This window comes from Vanellus vanellus (assembly GCF_965231255.1).
Source record: "Vanellus vanellus genome assembly, chromosome: 2".
NCBI classification, from domain to species: Eukaryota; Metazoa; Chordata; class Aves; order Charadriiformes; family Charadriidae; genus Vanellus; species Vanellus vanellus.
This window is the reverse complement of record NC_138906.1, coordinates 48,625,327-48,647,486: the sequence shown is the minus strand read 5'-3', so window position 1 is coordinate 48,647,486 and position 22,160 is coordinate 48,625,327. Positions and strand designations below refer to the sequence as shown.

Sequence of the window (22,160 nt, the reverse complement as noted above, 5' to 3'; positions counted from 1 at the left end):
GTGTGCTTCTCCAAGCAGACTGATGAATATGTAAAACTTGCACAAAATAATTAAAAATCACTAACTCATACTTTTAATCATCTCATGCACATTTTAAAATGTAGAATTGTGATTTTAGTCGCCTAAATTTGTTTGTTCACAGCACTTGAACCCTTAATCTCCTTAAGAGCTTTAAATCCTCAACACTGCGTAGCTTTAAGGTGACTTGCAAAAGTAAAATACAGGATCCTGGTAATGTAATGTTCGTTGAATGCTCTCCGAGGCTGACTTGCTCCCATTTTCCTGGCTGTTCACAGCATTAAGCATGTACTTATAAAGTTGTTGACATTTGAGTTCTTTCCTTCGATCTTTAATGATACAGAAATAAGGGCCTGATCTGTCTTATATACAGCTTCTTGTGCTGATTTCTTTGGCTGTTTATTTCCTGCCTTCCTACAGAAAGCAACACATCATTCTGACCACCACTACCTAACTGTCGTTGCTGTGTGCACAGGGCCAGGCTTGCCACCGAGTTTAAGGTCAAAATCAGTTATAGGATAGATATTCAGAGGAGCTTAGGAGGCAAAGGTGAACTTTGGACTAGAGGAATAAGCCAAAGCAAGATACTCCTTTGTTAGTCTTGTATAGGCGAGTGTTCCTTTATAGGCAAATAGCTGAGGTTTTCTGTAAACCCAAGTGTTTTCTCTATAGGAGATTACTTTTAAGCACTCTTTCATCTTAAAAGGCATGCAGAGGTTTGCCTGTGGTTAATATTTTTATTTTAGTATTTGTCTTTAGAGGAGTACCGCATTAGCAGAGGCCAGTGCTGGAATCAGTTCTGCTTGTGATATTTTGGACATAGGATATGTGGCCCCCAATTGCAGCTGCAGATGCAGTGATCCTTCACAACCCAAAACACTACAGATTCTGGCGAATTCTTCAAAATATAGGCATATTTTTAGTACTGAGAGCTTCCCTTGTTTGTTTGCCAGGACTGAGAAAAATGAAAAGATGCACATTTCGTAAGCACTGTTCTGTTAATAGTTGCCAAGAAAGACCTCCTTCTTTCACTTTCTGTATTTTATCTGTCCATCAATTTATGCTGCTCACAGGATATCCATTGCTACAGCATCTCAGCATTGTACAAGTTTTACTTGTTGGAGACATCCAGAATTATTGACCCTTTTTCAAAAATATTGTCCTGTATCTTTTAGGAAAGTTTGCACAAAATCCAGTGGTGCCAGAATCCTTTTGTGACTTTTAGATGTGTGCTTCTGCTTGATGTTCTGGAGAGAGAGAAATACCTGTGCGAGTCTGCAGCAGAGTTCTACAATAGCAATCCCACAGGAGCACTTAGTGAATAGCCTATTTACGCCAACCCAATGCTGTGCCGAAGGAGAGCCTCGGGATAGCAGTGTGTTCGCTCCCTTTTTCACCCATCCCTCTGCTCATACCATCTTTATGCTTAACGTATGTCTCCCCAAACCAGCATAAATACAAAGGGCCATACAATGTTTGTCAGGATTTTCATCCCAACCTTTTTGACCAACACCTCTTGCTTAGTTCAGCTGAAACAATCTGAATCTATGGCAGCTTTGCCAGACTGTTCATCAAAAGAAGTCCCCCCAAAACCAAATGTGGGGTTTCTTTTGCTACTCAAGACAGCCTCTTTCATAGATAAATGTTCTTCTTTTTAAGTTTAGAACTTTTAAACTTTAAGTTTAAAGACTGGGAATTGAAAGGTCCTGACTTTTTCCTGTTTTCTTCTTTTTTTTTTTTTTTTAATTGGTTTGGATCAAACAGGGCAAGTTTGTGTAATATATTTTGCAACCCCCAGTAAAAATAGTGGTTCACATAGTTCTCTTGCTGTGCAAGAAGAGTGGATGGTGGTGAGCTCAGGGTGATGTTCCTGGGCCCCAGGTTGCATGTAGTCAGTATCTTTGCTGTTCAGGTGCTCGATTCAGTCCCCCTCACGGTTTGTAGAGAAGTGTATTTTGGAGGAATACGTTTCATATAGACAAGATCTGCACTTCCCAGCGGTCATGTATGAAAAGGGACCACTGATTAGTCATTTTAACTTTCTACCTGGAATATTTTGTAAATGAAGTGTCTTGAGTATATTCTGGAAATCTTAAAATACTTCGTAAATTTGGAATAGTACTTGAGAAGTTACACTGCCATTGGTTTTGTGATAAAATACTGTTTTCATCAACAGCAGAGAGTGTTATTAAAACGAATGTTACAGCACTGCAAGGAGCAAATGCGTGTTCCATTTACTATCATTTCTTACAACAGAGAAACATAACCATGTTTGAGCATGAATACTTTTATTCAATGAACAAGAACAGATTGTTATTTTGAAATTAATTGTGCTTGGAGTTTATAAAAAACAGCTTAATACATGACTTCTTTTATACTCCGCTTTGATTTCTTAAAGGCTGAAAAAGCTGCCTGAAGCTTCTCCTCCTTGAGAATCAATTTTTCATGTGGTATTGCCATGCTAGTAATAATTCCTTAGTGCCTTTTCCTCTTCCAGACCTCAGTGATTTTATCTCTAAAAAAGAGGTAGTAGTAGCTGGAAAAAAAAAAGCTATTGGCTTATTTTCTCTCCTTCCTTTCTGCTCAAATTAAAAAAAAAAAATTGCTCTGAAATAAAATGGTCACTAGCTTGCTCTCTTACCATCTTTCTTCTTCTTATGACCCATCTCCATTTGTATTGCAATTAATGAAAAGTTGTTCTCATTGACCCACCATGCTGTACTTAAGCATCTGAGAGAGGGACGTTTGTTTCCGAACTCCGGAGTGTTTCTGATGAAGTCTTGCTTTTGTTCTTTTTTAACAGAAAGTGTGCAAAGTCCTGTTACTCTGAACACAACAGTCAAGCAGCAGGCAGTTTCTTTGCTCATACTTTCAAGTTCTTTTCTGCTGAGCCAAAATGATTTTCCTGCTTTGTTTTTTGGCTTTCCGTTGATTTTTAGCCCAGCTTTTCCTCTGCTATCCCTACTTTTGTCACAGGAAGACAGAAATATCTACCGGAGACATTTCAGTGAAACTCCTTTTTTTCAATGGATTTTTTTGAGAGGTGATGTGAATCTCCTTTTCATTTGGAGTCTCCATTGCTTCTAAGTGATTTCCAGACAGGGGCTTGTTTGTTTCATATATTTCTCAGTTGTTGAGAATGGCTGTTACATCTCAGTTAATGAGAAACAGGTGGATCCAATCTATCAAGAAGTATTTGATTTTAATATCTGTATCTGACCTTGTTCCTACATTACCTTGAATTTCGTATCCAACCTATTTCAAAGCAAATACAGATCTGAGCATAATTTCTTTATTTTTTTTTCTCTCCACTGATAACTGAAGGAGGACAGTCGCATATCCGAAAAGGATAATATATTGTAATATTCAGGAATGGTGCTTAACTTTTTTCTAGCCATTTCTGTTTCAGTTGTGACATCATGGTTAGCCAACATAATATCAGCACTTCTAAAGTGTATTTTTTTCTAGAGATTTTATTAACGTTACATTTACTTCCAAAGTCCCCTCAGAAGTCCTTAAATATTTTATTATATCCACTATATTAATAGCATAAATAAAGCATATCAGTGAAGTGACTTCAACAGTAGAAAGGCTTTCTGAGCTGGGATGAGATTGCAGGTGATCTTCAGACCTGGGTCTGTACTGAGTCATTGGATAATAGACCTCCCTCGGTTTCAGGAGTCATCCCCTGGAAAAAATGTGAGTAATTACATGGCCTTCTGTTAATATTTTAGATCTAGATACACATAGATGATTACAAAATTGTAGAATAATTTATCCTGGAAGGGATTTTAACATTTTGAATTCAAATGATCTTGTTAACAGTATTTTCTCTTAGATGAATAAGTAGAATGAGAATAAATATGAAAGATGTTTTTATCTCCAAGCCCTGTCCCTAAATTGGAAGTAAACTGAAACCACGTGACCTAGGTCTGATTCAAGTGCTTTCAACTGAGATACACTGGAGATCATTGTCTAGGATTTAAAAAAGTACCAATTATTTTTGTACACCTAACCCGAGGCAGTCTAGGAAGATTTGACTTTTCAAAGGGGTACGTTCTCAGTGCTTTCTGAAAAATCTCTTGAAAGGTTCTTAAGCTGGAGGAATCAAAATCACAAGTCTCCGATGAAAAATTTTGTTTGTGAAGTCATTTCTGTATCTTGTCTTTATTATTTTGCCTTGATGTACATCTAGGCCCCCTCTGTACTAAATTGTCTGTTAAATCGAGTGACTTGTTAAATTTTACGAAACAGAGGCAGGGGTGGTTGTTCCCGGTAGGGGCCAGTTAATTGTCATGTTTGATGAATTCCTGTGGTATTTTTTAGTACTCTGAAGGACAGGATCTTCTAACACAGTGAGAGCACATCACTAAAAGACACTTCTGCTAACTGCATTTGATTTTGTAACTTCAGCTAGTATGCTGTGGTAATAAATAGCCTTTTTTATGTAAGCGAATGAAAGATTAGAGTCATAACCACTGGAAGGAGCTTTTCCTTTTCTTTCCTGCTTTCTTGTGTGTTCATTAAATACATTTCTTTATTTCACCATTTCAATATGTGGAACTAAAGTATCTTTCCTTAACAAGTTTACTTAATAGATTTAATATTCTGTATTTATTCAGAGCATTTCCTTCAAGGATTTTGAAATAATTTACAAGGAATTATTTTATATACTTGTGATGTGAAGCTTGTTAACAGCAATACAGCCACCCTGGAGAGAAGTACAGAAAGTAAAGCCTCGACCCTGCCATTACCTCAGATAACGCTGCCAAGCACCGTTGTTCAAAATAATGAATTAGATCTCAGCAAGTTACACAACTGAAATAAAATCATAACATTTTTATATACTATTGCTTACCTTCTGTTCAGGTTTCCAAACTTTTTTCATATGTACAAAGACTCCCTTTTTTTTCATATGTGAGTTGAGATATAGTCACAGGACTCCAGGAGGTCAAGCATAAAAATGTTACGATACCTGGGACAAGTGTCAACACACTTCTGGTTTAATGCAGCAACATCATCACAGAGGCAGCATAGCCAAGAAATTCTGCGCCCTGAGTCCATTTTTTTCCTAGTGCCAGTGGATGGGAAGAGTGATAATGTGTATGTAAATAATTTGATGGAGATCACATCAGTGTTAGAACCAGGGTGCACTGCCGCTTCTTCTTGACGCTCAGCAGTGCTGTACCGTGGCTACTAAGCATCAACAGATGTTTTCCATAGATGATTGTTCACCAGAAGGGGTTGATTTAACTGCATCTCAAAATTGCATCTGGAAATGCACCTATTTTGACAAAAATTTTCCTTGAGAAATATTTTAAGCAGGATAGGAAATTCTGGTTAGAATGACAGAGAGAGAGAAAGAGAGAGAGTGAGCGATTAGCACTGCAAGAGCTCATGGCCCAGAACAGCTGGCTGAGATGCGGAAAAGTCATTTGAAGTCATTCGCATATTGGCTAATTGCGAGCTGATTTTACCAGCCTTTTCTCTTGAAGGAGATCTACATTATATAATTGGACTGGGGGGAGTGAACAAGAGAAAGGCTGATGCTATCATCCGATATTTAAACGCTCGCCTTTGATGTGGGAAACTCAGGTTCAAAACCTTGCCTTAATAAATATTTAAAGGTTTATGCAAAGCAAAGCAGCTCCAACAGAGAAGAATAAGAGAGAGGCACCGAACAGACGCCTAGAATAGCTCCTCTCTCTGTGGATAAAACCCGTCACTGAAAAGCGGAGAAAATGGTGGAGCAGCAAGTCAAAGCAAAACGTGCCCTACCCAGAGGGCAGAAACACTCTCTTCTGTTCCCTCCCTCAGGCACGAAGAGAAATGTGCACAGTCTGAGGTTTGTCCTGATACAAAAGGAGGGAGGCTTCTGAAATCCTGAAAGTCCTCCAGGCAGAGGAAAACCTTTTACCCCATGCTCTCATTAGAAAAAGGGTTTTTTTATTTACAACTGCTATCAAGGACAGGCGTACCAGGCAGGATCTTAGGGACAGGATAGCCAGGCTCTTGACTAAGGAAGGGAATTAGAATATAGCATGAGGAGCTAACAATGCTCAATAAAAGCCACTCCTTTTAAAAGGAGCAACCCTCTCTTCTTGGAGACCTCTTCGTTAGCATATCTGACAAAAGTACTTAACCAGCTTGATTATTGTAAAAAAAAATTGCGCAGATGTTAACTCCTGGCCCCAAGTTATTCTAGGGGTTCCAGACACTGCATCTTGTGCTCAGGTACCTACAGGTCATTTCAGAATCTTAAGCAGTTTGTACAAACTTTTTCTGACTGAATGTAGCAGTAAGATGGTGAGAATTTAATTATGTGTAACAAGTTGACATCTTTCTGCTATTTTCGTAGTTTATTTCAGCTCATACTTGCATAGTGCAATACTGAAATGAAATTATGACTTCAAAATGAGTCCATTTTCTAGTCCGAGATCCATTTCAGCGATTTGAATCTCCATTAAGGACCATGCCAGCTCTTTGTACCTACTGGAATTAAGCCTAACACTGCTCTGTGGGCAGTCAGAAAGCAAATTGTATGACAAATATTGCAGAAATTTCTATCCTGTATGATCGCTTGTCTGGAATAGAGGTTTCTCTAAGCCTTCCGTGTTCTCAGGCCCATTCACATAAAAGGTTATTTACCTATTTCTCTTCATATTTCCTGAGAGATTCTGCCCTGAATTTCATCTTTCCACTTGTGAGTCCCCACTGACTACTCAGCCTCACCTTAATATCTTGACTTTTAACTGACTGACTGGTAAGCAACAATATTTTTCCTACATCCAAAGGCGGTCTCCCTGGTACAGTTTATATAGCTCTGGAATAATTGATCAAACTGGTAGGTGGGGGCTGGCTTATAGGGAGATCAACAGCTACTACTGACTTACAAAACTCCTCCTCGTGATCCTGCAGAAACCTGAAAGACAGTGAAGCTAATTGCTGACATGCTGGTGCACACCTAGTGGAAGGGAATGCTTTTTTGTGCTGTGCACCTTGCATGATGGTCTCCTCGCTGGCAAGAGGTACCTCTTTTGAGTGCTCCACAGCTCTCTCTGGGGAATTGGTGTTTCTGTACGCTGCAGAGTCATCACAAATTGGAAATATTTCTGTGTATGTAAGTGAAAGGTGGAGAAAAGTCTGTGCTGACTGCAGAGCTTCCACGGTTAGCGTGCTTTGTTGGGTGATTCAGATTTAGACGCAGGTCTAATGTATTCCTCACGTACATCATAGCACAAAATAAGGTAAGTGGTGTTAGAGTTCCCTCTTCTTCCAAGCAGCTCTGCAAAGCCAGCATCCTGTTCCTGCCAACTCCACCACAAACTTCTTGTTATCTGTATGGAGGAAAGCTTTTGGGAGGATGGTAGTTGTGTGCAGTATGGGTTCCTGGTACACTGCTTGCTTCCATTGTAAAACATGAATATAATATTTCTAGAATTTTATCCATACTTTGTAAGCAATGTTGCCACGTCAGTGACGTTCCTAAAAATGTCACAGCTTGATTTTTTCATCATTATATCCACTCTTCATTTCATCACAGTGCATAGCAGAATTTAATGCACTGTGGCATTTGCTTTACTCCTGTCCAGCTGTTTTAAAGATAGAGCTCTCGCACTATTGCGCTTGCAGATTTTCTTTTCTCAGGTGTTCCTTCTGAGGGCCCCATCCAAAGGCCATTGAAGGTCAATGGGACATACTCAGCTGGTGTAAATGATACAGCTCCTTTTACTTCAGCTAATGTTGACAGTTTGCATCAGATGATACCTCCTAATCTTTGCCTCAGAGAGAATTGTTTTTCCTATATATGACTAGTATTAGATTGCATACTTTATATTCATAGAGTACTTCACTAAGTAGGTTAGACTTCTCTGTGCTGCCTACTTGTCTCAGGAATAATGTTGTTTCATTTCATAATGACATAATGGTGCCACCTGCAGTCCAGAGCCTTATACAAGTGGTTTCAGATAATGTGGCTCACAATAATAAAAGCATTGAACACGGTAACGGGAAGGATAACAATAATCAGTCATTTGTAGAAGTCACTGCACTTTAAGAAAAGCGGCTTTATTTCTGTTACCATAATAAGAGCTTAAATTTCTCACTATTTTCCTTGAAAATTAAGTCAATCAAACCAAAATCTGCACTGGTGACTTGTCAGGGGCATCTGATAAAGCTCAGTAACATGATTCTCTGTAGCGCTTTATGATACTAAGTGTTAAATGCAAATGTCAGTCCCTGTGCACACCTCACAAATAAGGAAAACTTGTGCCTTGTAAACTGTGTTTGAAACGAAGGCATTTTTTTTTCTTATTATTAGCAGGGTAAAATCGTAATGACTGACTGGCTAATGTTTCTCTTTTGTGTCTTACTCATCTGTCCGGTGGGGTTTTCTCTTATATTCTTCTATAGGGAAACCTGTCTCCTAGTGCCAAAGGACACCCAACTACTGAGTATTCTGCTACGAATTCTTACTTTTAATATGTGGATGTTGACGTGTTTCTCAGTGCTTTATCTTCCATCTCCTTTTCACAGTTGTTAAAGATACAGTACATTTGTGCTTTACATAAATGTGCAAAAATATATCTCAAAAACCGGCAACCTGTACAGAGCCAATGTGCAAACATACCACATGGTTTGGGAGACTGGGAGAAGGAACATGATGGAATAGAGAAGATATTCAACAATCCTGTTAGTTCCAGTTGCAGTTGTTTAATAGGATAAACTTGGTATTTATGACTTGGATTTTTTTTCAATTACTTTTCTGTGTGGGTAGTCTTCAGAGAATATCTGCTGACCAGTTAGAATAATCCCTTTATTCTGCCTGAATATTCTCTTCTGTGTAGGGTCTCTTTTTTATTGAAATGTGATCGTTGTTTAATAGCTAGCCTATTGATAGAGGCACATGTTTTAACTTAAGCGTCCTTACTTCCTTTAATCATAGTGAGATAAATCACCCACATTAGGAGAAATAGGGGTTATAATTACATTGAATTAAATGTTTGATTCTCCTTCTTCTTCCATTGGTAATTATTTTAATGATAGCTTCGGATTTCACCTAGCAGAGTAATGAAAGAATGTCCACACCTACATCATTTTCCTGAACACAAAGGAAATTGCACGTTAATCTGACAAAATGTTGACATTAGGGAATGAACTATCTGCTCAGTTTTAACCAGGTCTCTTTTTATTCACCTCCAGTTATTTGTGGCATAATTTTGATCATTTATGCAATCAAAGTACCTGATTGCATAGTCAGAGAAGGTACTTGGATATCTGAGTTACTTCCTACCATTTATTTAGAGAACTAACACAGAGCTTCACCTTTTGAAAGTGTGGGGTTTAGAGTACTAGCTACACTCTTTTACTGAAGTTCTCATTTTTTCAAAATGCTGCATTTCTTTGTGTTCTTAAAGCACCGGAACCCTCTGATAAACCCAGCAGTAACAGGCATTGCTGCTTTTTTCCAAAACTGTTTGCTAGTTTTATATGCTACAAAATACTCCAGCGTGATAATCATGCTATATTTCTCCCATTCTGCCTTGCAGTATTCTTCAGTCTGGGGTGCGTTAATTGGTAGGTTTAACCTGAGAGAAAGCATACGGAAATGTATGGGGTTTATTTTTACAGAAAGTTCACAGGCAATCAGCCATTTTCTTTCATTTAATCTCATCACTCCTATATACCCTGGGTACTGATTTGAAGTGCAGAGAAGGAAACAAAATGGGCAGATATGTTCAAATATTTTCATTTTATCCTTCTATGCCATGGAAGTGGCATAGAACTTTTTTATTTTAAGTTGCTCTTCACAACTTAGTCATCTTCACTAACAAAAAGGGGTTAGACCTAGATTTTCTTCAAGTGATGAGAGATGATGGTGGAACAATAGGCAGTGAAGGTGCTTAGTCGCTTTCAACGCTGTAATTGCAAAGTCTTGCACATGAGCAGGGCTTCATCTGCTGCTGTTACGCAGCCATCTCTGGGGGTGAGCTGCAGCAGCTCCTCAAGAGGACGCAGAAACGCTCTGCGACAGTTCAGGGCAGGAAGCAGCAAATAACACTGTTCCAGTCGGAACTGCAGGGGTTGTTGAGATGGTAGGAATTTAATTGCTTGTGCTGGAATCAGGCCAGTAAACAGGGTCAGCTCTCTTGTCCTTTGAAGAAGTATTTTGGCACATCTCGGGTGCAGCAACAGCACTTGGAATTGCAGCAGAATTTTTTTGCGGCAATCTTCGGTCCCATCCTGAATGTGGAGGGTGGTCCCTGTACTGAAAAAATCCACCCTATAACCCTGTTACCTAAGGGTTCATTCAAATTACATCAGTGCCAGCCACAGTCCAGCTCAGAGCATTTGTCTTCGCTAGTATCTTTTGCCAAAATCTTGGCTCTGTGGGGTGGGGTGAAGGTGTATCTCTGCCACTTCATTTGTATGCCACTGATGATAGCCATGTGTCGGTTTCTTCATTTGGCATTAATCTTTATTTGCGTATTTTGAAGGAGGAAAGGTGGCTGGATCCAGGATTATTTTCAAAACTGGTAAGTATCTGTTAGAAATGTGATAGTTCAATGGAAACAGAGAAATCCCAAAGATAAACTTGATAGTAAACATTACCTTTAGTTGTCGCTGGAAAACATGCCAAGAAACAGAATTTGAATGGGCGTTTCCTTCCTGAAGATCTTAATGTTGGGCTTCTCATGGCTAATTCTGGGCACTTTGGGCTCTTAATTTTGCTGCATTGCGAATATGTCAGAATTTTGTTGAGGTTGTTTAGTACCAAACTTCGAACCTTCACTTAGTCACAACAAATTGCTCACAAGTGAGAAACAGGATAAGCACAGAAACTCTTCAAAATAAATATATCATTTCACAGAAATCATCATCTGTTTGTAGATGGTTCAGAACAGGGAGGGAGACAAAATTAATCAAATAAATTGCTGTTTGCACATGCTTTGCTTTGCATATTTGGCAAAAAAATGTCACAATAGTGATTTAAGGCGATGACTTTCTAGAGCATTCTGTGTGCGGCGGACTATTTGTCTCTTAGAAATATTGTTACACTCACAGAAAGCTGTCAGATTCCTTCTTTCAGTTCCAATATATGTAGCTGAGTTACCTTATGAGTCAATGTTTACACAACATCATGTTCCCTTGCTGAAGAAGCAGGGAAGGACTCGTATAAACCAAGATTAATGTATTATTTTCATTGTTGATTTGGACTGTATATATATTTTAAATATATATGATACTATATATACTGTATTTTATTCTATATTCTTGGCGTTAACGTAGAATTATAATACGCTACATTGTCATGTATATGTATATTCCACAGTGTCTCATCTTCTCCATAGGGGAAGAATCTGGCCTCACTAGATGCTATAGCAAAGCACTCAATTACCTCATTAGGCTTAGGCTTTCTTGTGGTTTCTAGATCATTTCACCCATGTGGAAACCTCAGTGGTTCTTTTTTCCTCAGTGTATTTTCTGACACGGGTTTTGTCCCTTCCTTCCATGCCCCTATCTTTACAAAATGTTCTTTCAGAAAAGGCTGCTGTGTTCAACCCATCCATATATAGGCCCGGACCTTCAGGTCTGCCAGTCATCTAGGGCAACTGGTGGTGCTGGGCACCTTGGGTTTCCAGTCTGTTCCTTCCTGATTTGCAAGAGATGTTGGAAGCAGGCCTGATTGGCAAATGCACGAGCTCCCTGTTTGTGTGCCAGTTTTCCCAGTGAGCTGACCCTCAAGTTTCCACCCCACCATGCAGCGTGTTTGCTTACAGAAAGTGTCACATGCGTTGTTATGGAAAGGGATAAACCCAGAAAATATAGAGCGGTTACTGAGAACTCATAATTATGGAGAACATTTATTAAGCACTTGAGTGGATACCAGGGGAAAAGAATTAGGAAAAGAAAACTGTATAGATTTAGGCAGGCAGTTAGTGTATTCTGTTAAAGTCTTTTTTTCTACCCAGTACAAGAACAAAACCAGAAACTAGGTTACTGTACATGTACAAAAAAACACAAAGATCTGAGCAGTTACATAAAAAATATGGTATATGTCAACAGTGTTACTGTTTCACAGGTTCAGCTTGTTCATAAGCTTCCAAGAAACAGGAAAATATCTGCTATTTAGCTGGTAGGTAATCTTTTTTGAAAGATCCAGACACCATGTCATGATCTTAATTTAACTCTTACTGGAAATCTTTGACGGTACATTGCCGTCGGAGCTTGTGGATGAGCAAGGTTTTAGATCCTTCTTGGAGATGCTTTCAGCATCCTTGCAGGAGATGAATTCAACACTAAATACAACATAGGAGATAAAGTAAGACTCTGGCCAGAAAACTAAAAAGCAGTGCTGAAAAAGGCTGGAGGTTTTAAGTACGTAATCTGTGCACTAATCAAGAGATATATGGAAGGTTCACCTTGAAGCAACAGTGTGCCCGTGTGAAGGCACTAACTGAGGCTCAGAACAACAGAAAACCCAGAAATGAGACCATTTACACCCAGTGATGACTTCTATAACAAGTGCAAAATATTCAGTAGAAGTTTCACAAGGATGGATTTAAAAAATCTAATATGTGAATATGAGATAAGGAACTGTGACCTTTCTTCTCAGACATTAACCCTTAAATTAAGCTTAAGATTAACCTTGACGTCCTATGTTACTCTAGGCATGTAATGGCCTATGCACTATGTCTCTACTTAATCTAGAAATCTAAATATTTTATCTCTTCTTTTTATGTAGGAAACATGGTTTAGAATATTGTTTAATAAACATTTGGAATTCCTTCACATGGATTTCTACATTGATTTCAATTGATTTCTACTCCACTTTCTACTAGAAACTTTCCAGTTTGAAACCTCTGCTGGTCTCAGTTTTATAAATTATCCATAACTGGGAAGATCCACCTCCTGCGGTATCATCTACTGAATAGAGTGACCGGTTCAGGGCCATTAAACCCAATGCTGTTTGCCAGGTCATTTGTTTGGAATGATATCCAAAAGACGTGTAATTAACTCCCCCACTGATTGACAACAGAAAGAACAGTGTAATCAGTCACTTTGTATAAACACTCATCATTATTACAAGTGCTGTTTGGGGACAGGTTCATGCTGCTCTGGTGGGGAAGAGCATTTTGTACTCTTTCTGCCAAGTCTCATCATCTTCCTTTCCTGCTTGAGATATAAGGCAATGGTTGATTTTTATCTGCTGACTTTCAGAGTGCAAGATAAAGCTAACTTGAGCTTTTTTTAGGAACCGAGAGTAGACAGTGGGAACTGGATAGAATCTTGTTCTGTCTGAGAGCTTTTTGATGCACACCCATGAATGATGATAAATTTCACTGCTGTGCCTGCAGAGAGGCCCGTCAATGAGCAATGCCTTTTTTTGGTACACAGGGAATTGTTTGTGCATTAGATGAGCACGAATCTCAGATACATGTTGGTAATGAGAGGAGGCACTACTGGGTCAGTACATTAGTTTATGACCTCTCACAAAAGTTTTGGAAGACGGACCCTTTTGCATGGGGACAGAACAGACTGCGAACTAAAAGGCAGGATACTCATGGAGAAAACTACCTGAGACACATTAATAGTCTCACTGATAAAGCACCAAAGAAGCTTTAGGGCAGTGTTTGCAGAAGTTGTTGCTGTTGTTATGCTTTGCTATTGATTTTGTGTTTATCGTATCATATATGAAAAAAGCTGCAAATTATGTTATGGACTGTTAGGCCAAAGACACAGGCTCAAAAACTGGAACCTCATGGATTCACATGGAAAGTGGCCATTTTATATGTGCTTTAAAAATGTTCCAGCCTGCTTACTCGTTTGTTGGACAACTAAGTCTTCAGGAACACAAGCAGGATACTGAAAAATTGTCTCATTTCTGTGTTGTATATTAAGGTGCTTTGGATGAGGAAATACAAAAACGAAATGTTTTACTTAATATGGAGTTCTTTGCCCTTAACATAAAGAAAGTGTAGTTTCTAATAAATTTACAGGCGTGCACGGCAACTACACAGACCTCTACTTCAGGCCAGTGCACAAATGAAAGTGTGCATTCACATCTATGCTGAACCTGGTTAGTAACTGCAGTTTCTTGTATATATACTGAGGATTTTGTTGCGTAAACCTAACTGTGACTGCAAAGGAGACATTTATTTATTTTGTCACCATCAAAACCTACAGAGTCATTGAAAATCCACTTATAAGTTGTCCCTCAAATGATGTAACTTATTGTAGCATGTTTCTCTCTTTCAGAGGAGTGTCTCTGGGGTTCATTTGTCAGCACCGAACAGGGTGAAATATCTATGTCTGAGGCTCCTAGGCACCCTTGTAATACAAATAAGGGTAATCAACTAGCTACGGGTTTAAGTAATTGGTTTTGAAATGACCCTGATGGTTCTTAGCTGCTGTGAGCTGTCAAGAAGAGGCAACATCCAACTGTGAGGCTTCCCGTCACAGCTCAGCCACTGCCAATGTGCTCCAATCTCCAGTGGTGGTGTAGAGAGACTGGCTTGGTGATGATGGTTCTGTAAACGGTCCCTGGTTTCATTTGGCAAGAAGCAAAATAGGCTCAGGCTGGTGTCATATCACAGCCGTCAATAAAATGTGACTCACTCAATCTGATCTTGAATCAGAAGACCTGCCACTTTTGTAGAAAAATAAGAATTCTCCTTCCCTGCACTCTCCTTCTCTCCCAGGCAGATAATTTGAAACCAAACTTCCCATGTGTTTTGAATTGAATCATAGAATACCAGGTTGGAAGGGACCTCAAGGATTATCTGGTCCAACCTTTCTTGCTAAAAGCACAGTGTAGAAAAGGTGGCCGAGCACTCTGTCCAGCTGAATCTTCAAAGTGTGCAATGTTGGGGAAAATGGGATCCACAGGAAGGTTATTTTTCTTTGTTTTTTGACCGTGCCTTGGGTCTGCAGTGTGTCAAAGGGAATCATTTACCGTTAAAAAAGAGGAAGCTATCAACAAGTGTCTGTCTCCAGTCTCCTTCAAAGGCAAAGGATCTGAATCCAATACAACCCTGTCAACTTTTAATATATCGATCACCACCATCTATGTATAGGAGGCACAAAAGTATTGATGAGATCCTGGCGGTTGTTGAAGTTGATAGGAAAAGTCTCATTGCCTGCAGTGGAGCCAGTATTTCACCTAATGCTTATGGAGCAAACTTGGCTGCGCTGGTGCACTGATCAGCATCACTCCATTCAAATTTGGCAGAACAGAAGGTGTAGTTTTCAAAAAGAGTGAGGCTCTGTAGTCAAGAAGAAAACTTTGAAAGTTGTTTCTAGGTTGGCTTAACGGAGGCTGCACATAGCCTAATAGTGTTGGGTTGAGCTCTTTTCCCCCTATTAGTCCAGGTTTTTTTAAGTAGTTTAGTTTGAAGAATTGAGGTAATCTTTCTGAGAGGAAAAAGTTCAAATATTTTATCAACAGGGCTCTGAAGAAAGCTTTACTGCAGCCAGTGAGAAGCTCGTGAGAAACATTGGTTCATTTCAGCTAGTTCACTCTATTCTCACTGGAGCTGAACTTCAGAGGAAATCTGAAATGAGCCATAAAAGGTTTATTTTAAATTTTTGGGGAAGCCCATCTACTGAAAAGAGAAAACTGTGATGACCAGCTTGGATGAAAAAAAAAAACACAAACAGAGTGAAGAACTTTGTATACAGCAGGAAAGACCAAATTCCTGTACAGTTATTCTCCAGCATGTAACCCAGGGTTGTGATGTGTATAATGTAGAATTTGGCCTTGGAACATCATGACTACAGAAACAGGATAACTTGAAGTGTTTTAGCTTTTGTACTGAGCCTTTTGCATAGCTTTTCACATACCCAAGTGGGGAGAATGGATAGGTAGTGGATAAAGGCCTTCCTATAAAAAGACTTTCTTTGAAGTATTCCAAGTGGGGTACATATACTTCAGGGAGGTGGAGTAGGAGGTTTAATTTGTTATCAAGTAATAATAACGCTGATGAGAGACAGACTGTTCCAGAAAAATCACTTTGATGATCAAGTAAATATTTTCTGAGATTTTTTTTCACTTTCTTTGTTTGGCTTTTCCGAGTCTTTTTTTTTTTTTTTTTTAATGTTGTCACTGATCCTAGAGAAGAGTTTCTGTTTGTAGCCTTTTGCCACCTCATACCTCCTGTAGCTCAGAGTGGTTCTAGAAGTTGAGCAGGTCACTGACATTTGCCTCATGACTTGTTTCTTTGAGAGACAGTAAATGTCATATAAACTCTTACCTTAAAATTATTGTGGTCTTATTTTAGTTTAGAGTTGAATGGTAAGAACTTTATGAGTGACTGGGCTGTAATTTTTTGCACTCAAGTCCAAAAATAAGCATTCTCCTTCTTGCCTAACCAAAAGAAACCTTGTTTCACAGAAATGCAAGGAAAAGCCACCCAAGACAGTTTTTGTTCAGAATTTAAACCGTTCTTGTTCAGTACTGTTGCCCTAAAACCTAGCTAGGGACTGCAGACAGTTAATGGACAAAGATAATTCTCTTCCTTGAAAGGTATCCCTTCCAATCCTTATTGAGTTTCAGGGGATAGAAACTGAAGTAGCAACACACAGAGAAATCTCATTTCTAATGCAGCATATGAACTAGGATCTCACCTGCATCAGAGCCAGGTCAGACTATGGAGCCTCCTATTCAAGGGACTAGTCTGGCTGCTCGAGGCTGCTGCCCTTCTGACTGCACAGAGCAGCTGGAGAAGGGACCAAGGATTTGGTGTTCTCTCCCACCCAAGCCAGTATCTTTTGGTCACAAGTTAGTGAAGTGTTTTCAGTTAAGTAAGTTCTTATGTTGTCAGGAGGGCTGTCCAACACCTTTCCAGCTAGCTGGCAAGGTAGTACCAGCACAAGCCGTACTAACATTTCATAATTGGACTTTGAGCATACACAGAGCTGGAGAAACTCAAGCTTGCATGACAGAGAATTTTCTAGGTTTTGCTGGCTTTGTGCATGCTATAATCTGCACGCAGCGTCTGGCCAGATGAGGGAAACTTAAATGGATTATTTTCAAGAAGTACATTTCCATGGTCTGGCTGTCAGCTGCCTCCAGATAGGATTTAGTCATGAGACTCGCTGCCAGTCTTTTAAAAACTAACCTTCAGAGTATGTTTTGGGCTGGTTCATAAATTGCAAGGTTAAGTTACAAGTCTCTCCATTACCGCTACCCAAAGGTGTTGTATATAATAGTTCTCTCATCATGACAACCTAATGACGACAAATCACTTGAAGCATTTCCCCAGAGGTACAGAGGGAAAATAATCTCAGTACCTACAGACACCCCCACACAAACGCATACTTACAGTAGTCAGTCTTTTCTCTGACTTCGTTCTCTTTGTATTAAAGCTAGATAGGATAGTGAGCATGGTAAGAATTATTTTATGACAATTGTACAAGAATTTTGCTTCGTGAAAACATAGTCTGACTCTCATATTGAGACTTGGAACAGCATTTTCTGAAGTCAGATCACAGAAATTAAACTAAAAAGATAACGTTTGAGTTTGGATCATATGGTCTGGCTCTGAGGTAGGAATTCTTTTTTTGCTGTTGAATTATCAAACAGAAAAACTGCCTCACTCCATGGGAGACACTGGATAGAGAAATTGGTTTATTTCTTATCCAGGCATCATCACATCGCAGAACATCAGTATTGGCTGGACAGGGAGGATGGTCCAGATTATATTTTTGTGAAATATAACTAAAATCGGAAATTGTGCAAGTGAGTTTTTTGCTCACGTAGAGGTAGCAAAAATAATCTAGCTGTCAGCTTCTGCAAAGCATTAGGAAATTCAGCCAGAGAAGCCTGTGCTGTTGTAGCTCCAGTGCCAATGCAATTTTTCTTGCAGGCTGCTCAGAAGTTCCCTTTGAAGTGGGAATATTGTCAAAATCTACGCCTGGTGAAAAAGCTGGAGAGAAATAACCCCCAGGGAGAATTTCCATCTGCATCCACCTGAGATATCTTTTTCTTTTTAAAATGGACCTTTCTCCCTTCTTTCTCCAGTGAAAAGTTCAATTTCAGCCTGAAAGGAAATCTTTCATTTTGTGGCATTTACACGAAAAGCTGAAGGGATGAAAATGTGGATACCCAGAAGTGATCTTCTGATGTTCTCTTAACCGAGTCTACTGGATAGCTCTACCAGGCATAGCGCCTTTCCTTGAGAGGGCCTGAAGCAGTGTTCCCTCTCCCCGCAGTCAGCAGGTATTTTGGGGAGGGAGGAAGGACCGTGGAGGGGTAGATGTTCTCCATCATTCCAGTCAGCGCTATTCCATCACTATGCAGCATTATACAGAGTTTTTTATTCCCTGCCAATATGTAGGAGACTGAATTCTTTCACCAGTTACCTGAACGCTGATTTACCAGTGTTTAAAATTAAGCATATGGAAAGCCTCCTTAAATTAATGAGACTTTTAATAGAGTGTAGGTATACTGTTAATCATCTGCTTAAGCAACCTGTAAGAGTACAGACCCAAAGAACACATTAAGTCGCCTAAAGATAAAGAATGATTTATGGAGGACTTGATTTGAAAAGCACATAGGACCTTCTTAAAAAACAAACAAACAAACAAAACCAAAACCAAACCAACCAACCAACAACAACAACAAAAAGACAAAAAACACAAAACCAACTTTAAAGTATTACATAGGGGAAATAATCCTTTAATTATCACCTCTGGTCTTTACCTGATTCTGGATTATTTGCAAAGTCCTTCCCTGCTTATTTTATCTGTCTGAGTGGGTTTTTATAAAAACTTCTAGACCCCAATATTTATATGTTTGAGAAATGCTTTTCACATACAGCTGAAATGCAGGATCATTGCTGTGTAGAACGTGTTTTTCAGAGAATAAAAATTAATTTCTATGGCCAGATGTGAAACGTGGAAAAAAAAAGAAGTCATAACGGATGTACTTGCAGGAACCCCCTTTCTCCCTTAGCTCTAATTGTGCAAACGGCACTGAGATAATACTGTAATTGTTTGTCTTTTCCATGAAGCCAATATGAAGATTAAAGTACCATCTGGCTTTCTGAAAGCTAAAGTTAGCAAACCTCAAGCTTGAAAGAAACAAGCAGGTGGATGCCTGTTGGGTGGACATTTTAAATGTAATTTAACTTTGCTTGTGTCCGGTTAAAATTCTAACCACAAATCAGCACTCAGTGCTTTTCCCGCTTCCTAAAAGCTAGCATCCTAACAGAAATTTTTTGAAATATCTTTTCCTGGAGGTCTTTGGTAGCCTTGGGTCTTTTCTTGTATTTATGCTCCAATAGAGTTTAAAGACAGAACCTGAAAAGTAAATCTGGTTGGAAAATTTCCCGAGAAGGGTTGGGTTTTTAATTTGAGAAACAGCCATATTTTGAAAACCATTTTTTGAAGAGTTGCCAGCATTACTAAAATGATATTTTTTGCACACTTATATCAATTTTGCTATGATATTTTGACAAATCTTTTTACTTAGTGTTACTTTTAGGATCTTAAATAATTTTCACAGAATTACAGAAAAAACAATCTTTTCAAGTCATGCTTCATCGGTGAAATCCATTTTTTCATTAAATATTTAGAAAGTAATTTCAATACAATTTGAGTATTTTAACAAGAAATTTTACAGAAAAAGAAAATGAAGATATTACAAACTCTATGGAACAAACATGTTTTCGGGGGGGGGGTTGTAAATTAATTTTTTCTTCTTTCTTCTTCTTTTTTTTTTGTGATACCAGCTCATCTAAAAATTGCAGTTAATAATAAACATAGAGTGATTATTAGTGAAGATTTCATCATATAGAATTCACCAGGGCTGTCAGTGATGAAAATACTGTGTCTAGCTTTGTTCCAGGCAACATTACCACTATCAGAACCAGAAACCCACTCTCATTTGATTACTGTTGGATATAATTTAGCCTATGCGCAAACACACACAGGAATTCCCCCCACCCACACTCCCTCTACCCTCCACGTTCCCGACCCCAGTTTCAAAGCTGCTAAAAAGGATCTCCAAGTCTTTGAGCAAAATATTTTCCCTTTTTGATCAGGAGATCTTCCTTTTGTCTGGAATCCCTTCATAAAAAAAATAAGCAAAATTGCAGGTGATAGGATGGAACAGTAACAGAGGGCTCAAGAACCAGGTCATTGCCTGACCAGTGAACTGTTTCAACTGGTTGATGTCTGTAGCAGTAAGAGATGTGCTTGTACTCTTTCCCTACGGGCAGTCCTTTGTAGCTCTACCGCCCATCCTCTATATGAATCAGAGAAATTCCTCTTGCATTGAACCAAATCTCTTTCCTGGGGCTAAGTGGAACAGTGTTGAAAGTTCAAAAGAAAGCTGGAGTCATTATCAGACAAAAAAGGAATCTAAATGATAACATGGGTGGTGGTATGCTGCCTGGAGGAGTCCTGGGTATGAATTTAGTGAAATCACCACCTGTGTTGCTTCTACAAAGGCAAATAAGGTGCCTGGGCACTTACTAACATAATAAAATCAGGTGACTGGCTTAGATATACAGATCAAATACCTTCCTTCCTATGCTTCAAGTCAATGCATCTCACATCGACAAACATTTATGTGAAAGAGGCCATTTATTAGACAGTAAATTATCCATGGCCCAGCAATGTGCCCTTGTCGCCAAAAAGGCCAATGGAATCCTGGGCTGCATAGGGAAGAGTGTGGCCAGTAGGTCGAGGGAGGTCATTCTCCCCCTCTACTCGGCACTGGTGAGGCCACAACTGGAATATTGTGTCCAGTTTTGGGCTCCCCAGTTCAAGAGGGACAGAGAACTGCTGGAGCAAGTCCAGCGAAGGGCAACTAAGATGATTAAGGGCTTGGAGCATCTCCCTTATGAGGAAAGGCTGAGAGAGCTGGGACTCTTTAGCCTGGAGAAGAGAAGGCTGAGGGGAGACCTTATTATGGCATACAAGTATCTAAAGGGTGGGTTGAAGGAGGATGGAGCCAGGCTCTTTTCAATGGTTCCAAGTGACAGGACGAGGGGCAATGGGCACAAGTTAGAACACAGGAAGTTCCGTTCAAATACACGGAAACAGTTCTTTACGGTGAGGGTGACAGAGCACTGGAACAGGCTGCCCAGGGAGGTTGTGGAGTCCCCTTCCCTGGAGATTTTCAAGACCCGCCTGGATGCAGTCCTGAGTAATGTGCTCTGGGCAATCCTGCTTTAGCAGGGGAGTTGGACTAGATGATCTCTAGAGGTCCCTTCCAACTCTGATAATTCTGTGATTCTGTGATTCTGTGATTAATTTATGGCTGTGGTGGGAGGATGTTAGATGATGAATATTGGTTATGGCAGACTTTGTGTGAGACCCCACTTGCAGCAAGTTAAGTTGTTGTTAGATAGTTTTTCTCGTGAAAGATTTTTTGTCCTTTTGCTCTCATGCAAATAATTCAATCATTTTGCCCATATCTCAAGCTTTCTATAGAGTATTTTCCCCTACCCTCAAAGGGAATTTACAAACCACCGGTTTGGTGGTCCAATGAAAAGGGATTGGCCATGGTGCACACATACCAACTTCGACTGAATTATTCAGGCTGGTTAGAAAGTGTAGCCGGTGGACGTGGAAGTCTGTTTCAATAAAATGCTTTTTCTGAAAGTATTTAACACTCAAGATCCAGTCGAGACCTCGTGATTTCAGTTTCCTTCTGGGTGAACTCAAAGTGCCCCTTTGAACCAAGCAAACTTCAAATGGCTTGAGGACTCTCTGAGGAGCAAACCTCACTCTTCCTCTTGTGTCGTTTGACTACTAGTGCTGTGTTAGAAGCACTGAGCCTAGTTCAGATGAAGTGACCTGATAAAAGCCACTGTTTTTAAGCCTGGTACCCCAATATTCCTGCCCTACTGCCCTCAGTTATGTGTCATTCCTGCCTCTCACAGTTGGGGGCTCCTCCACTACTGCCACCAACCCAGTCCATCACCCCACACCCATGCATAGACCGAGAAGAGTGGCCCTTAGAAGGCACTCAGAGTTACCCTCAAGCCATCTGATAGCCGAATGTCAGCACACTCCTCATGTGGCAGTGCAGGTGGCTTTGAGGCATTTGTGCTTTAAAAACAACATGAGAAAGAGATGTTTGGTAGCAGGACGTTTTCAATAAAGGCCTCCTGATTCTGTCAGTGTAAGAG

At 39.6% G+C, this 22,160-nt stretch overlaps 1 protein-coding gene across 1 annotated transcript in view; it reads left to right on the top strand.

The window, feature by feature from the left end:
* Positions 1–22,160, top strand: part of CPNE4 (copine 4) — a gene marked incomplete at both ends in the record, with an annotated part of 194,451 nt that overhangs the window by 116,189 nt on the left and 56,102 nt on the right. The window lies entirely within an intron of this gene.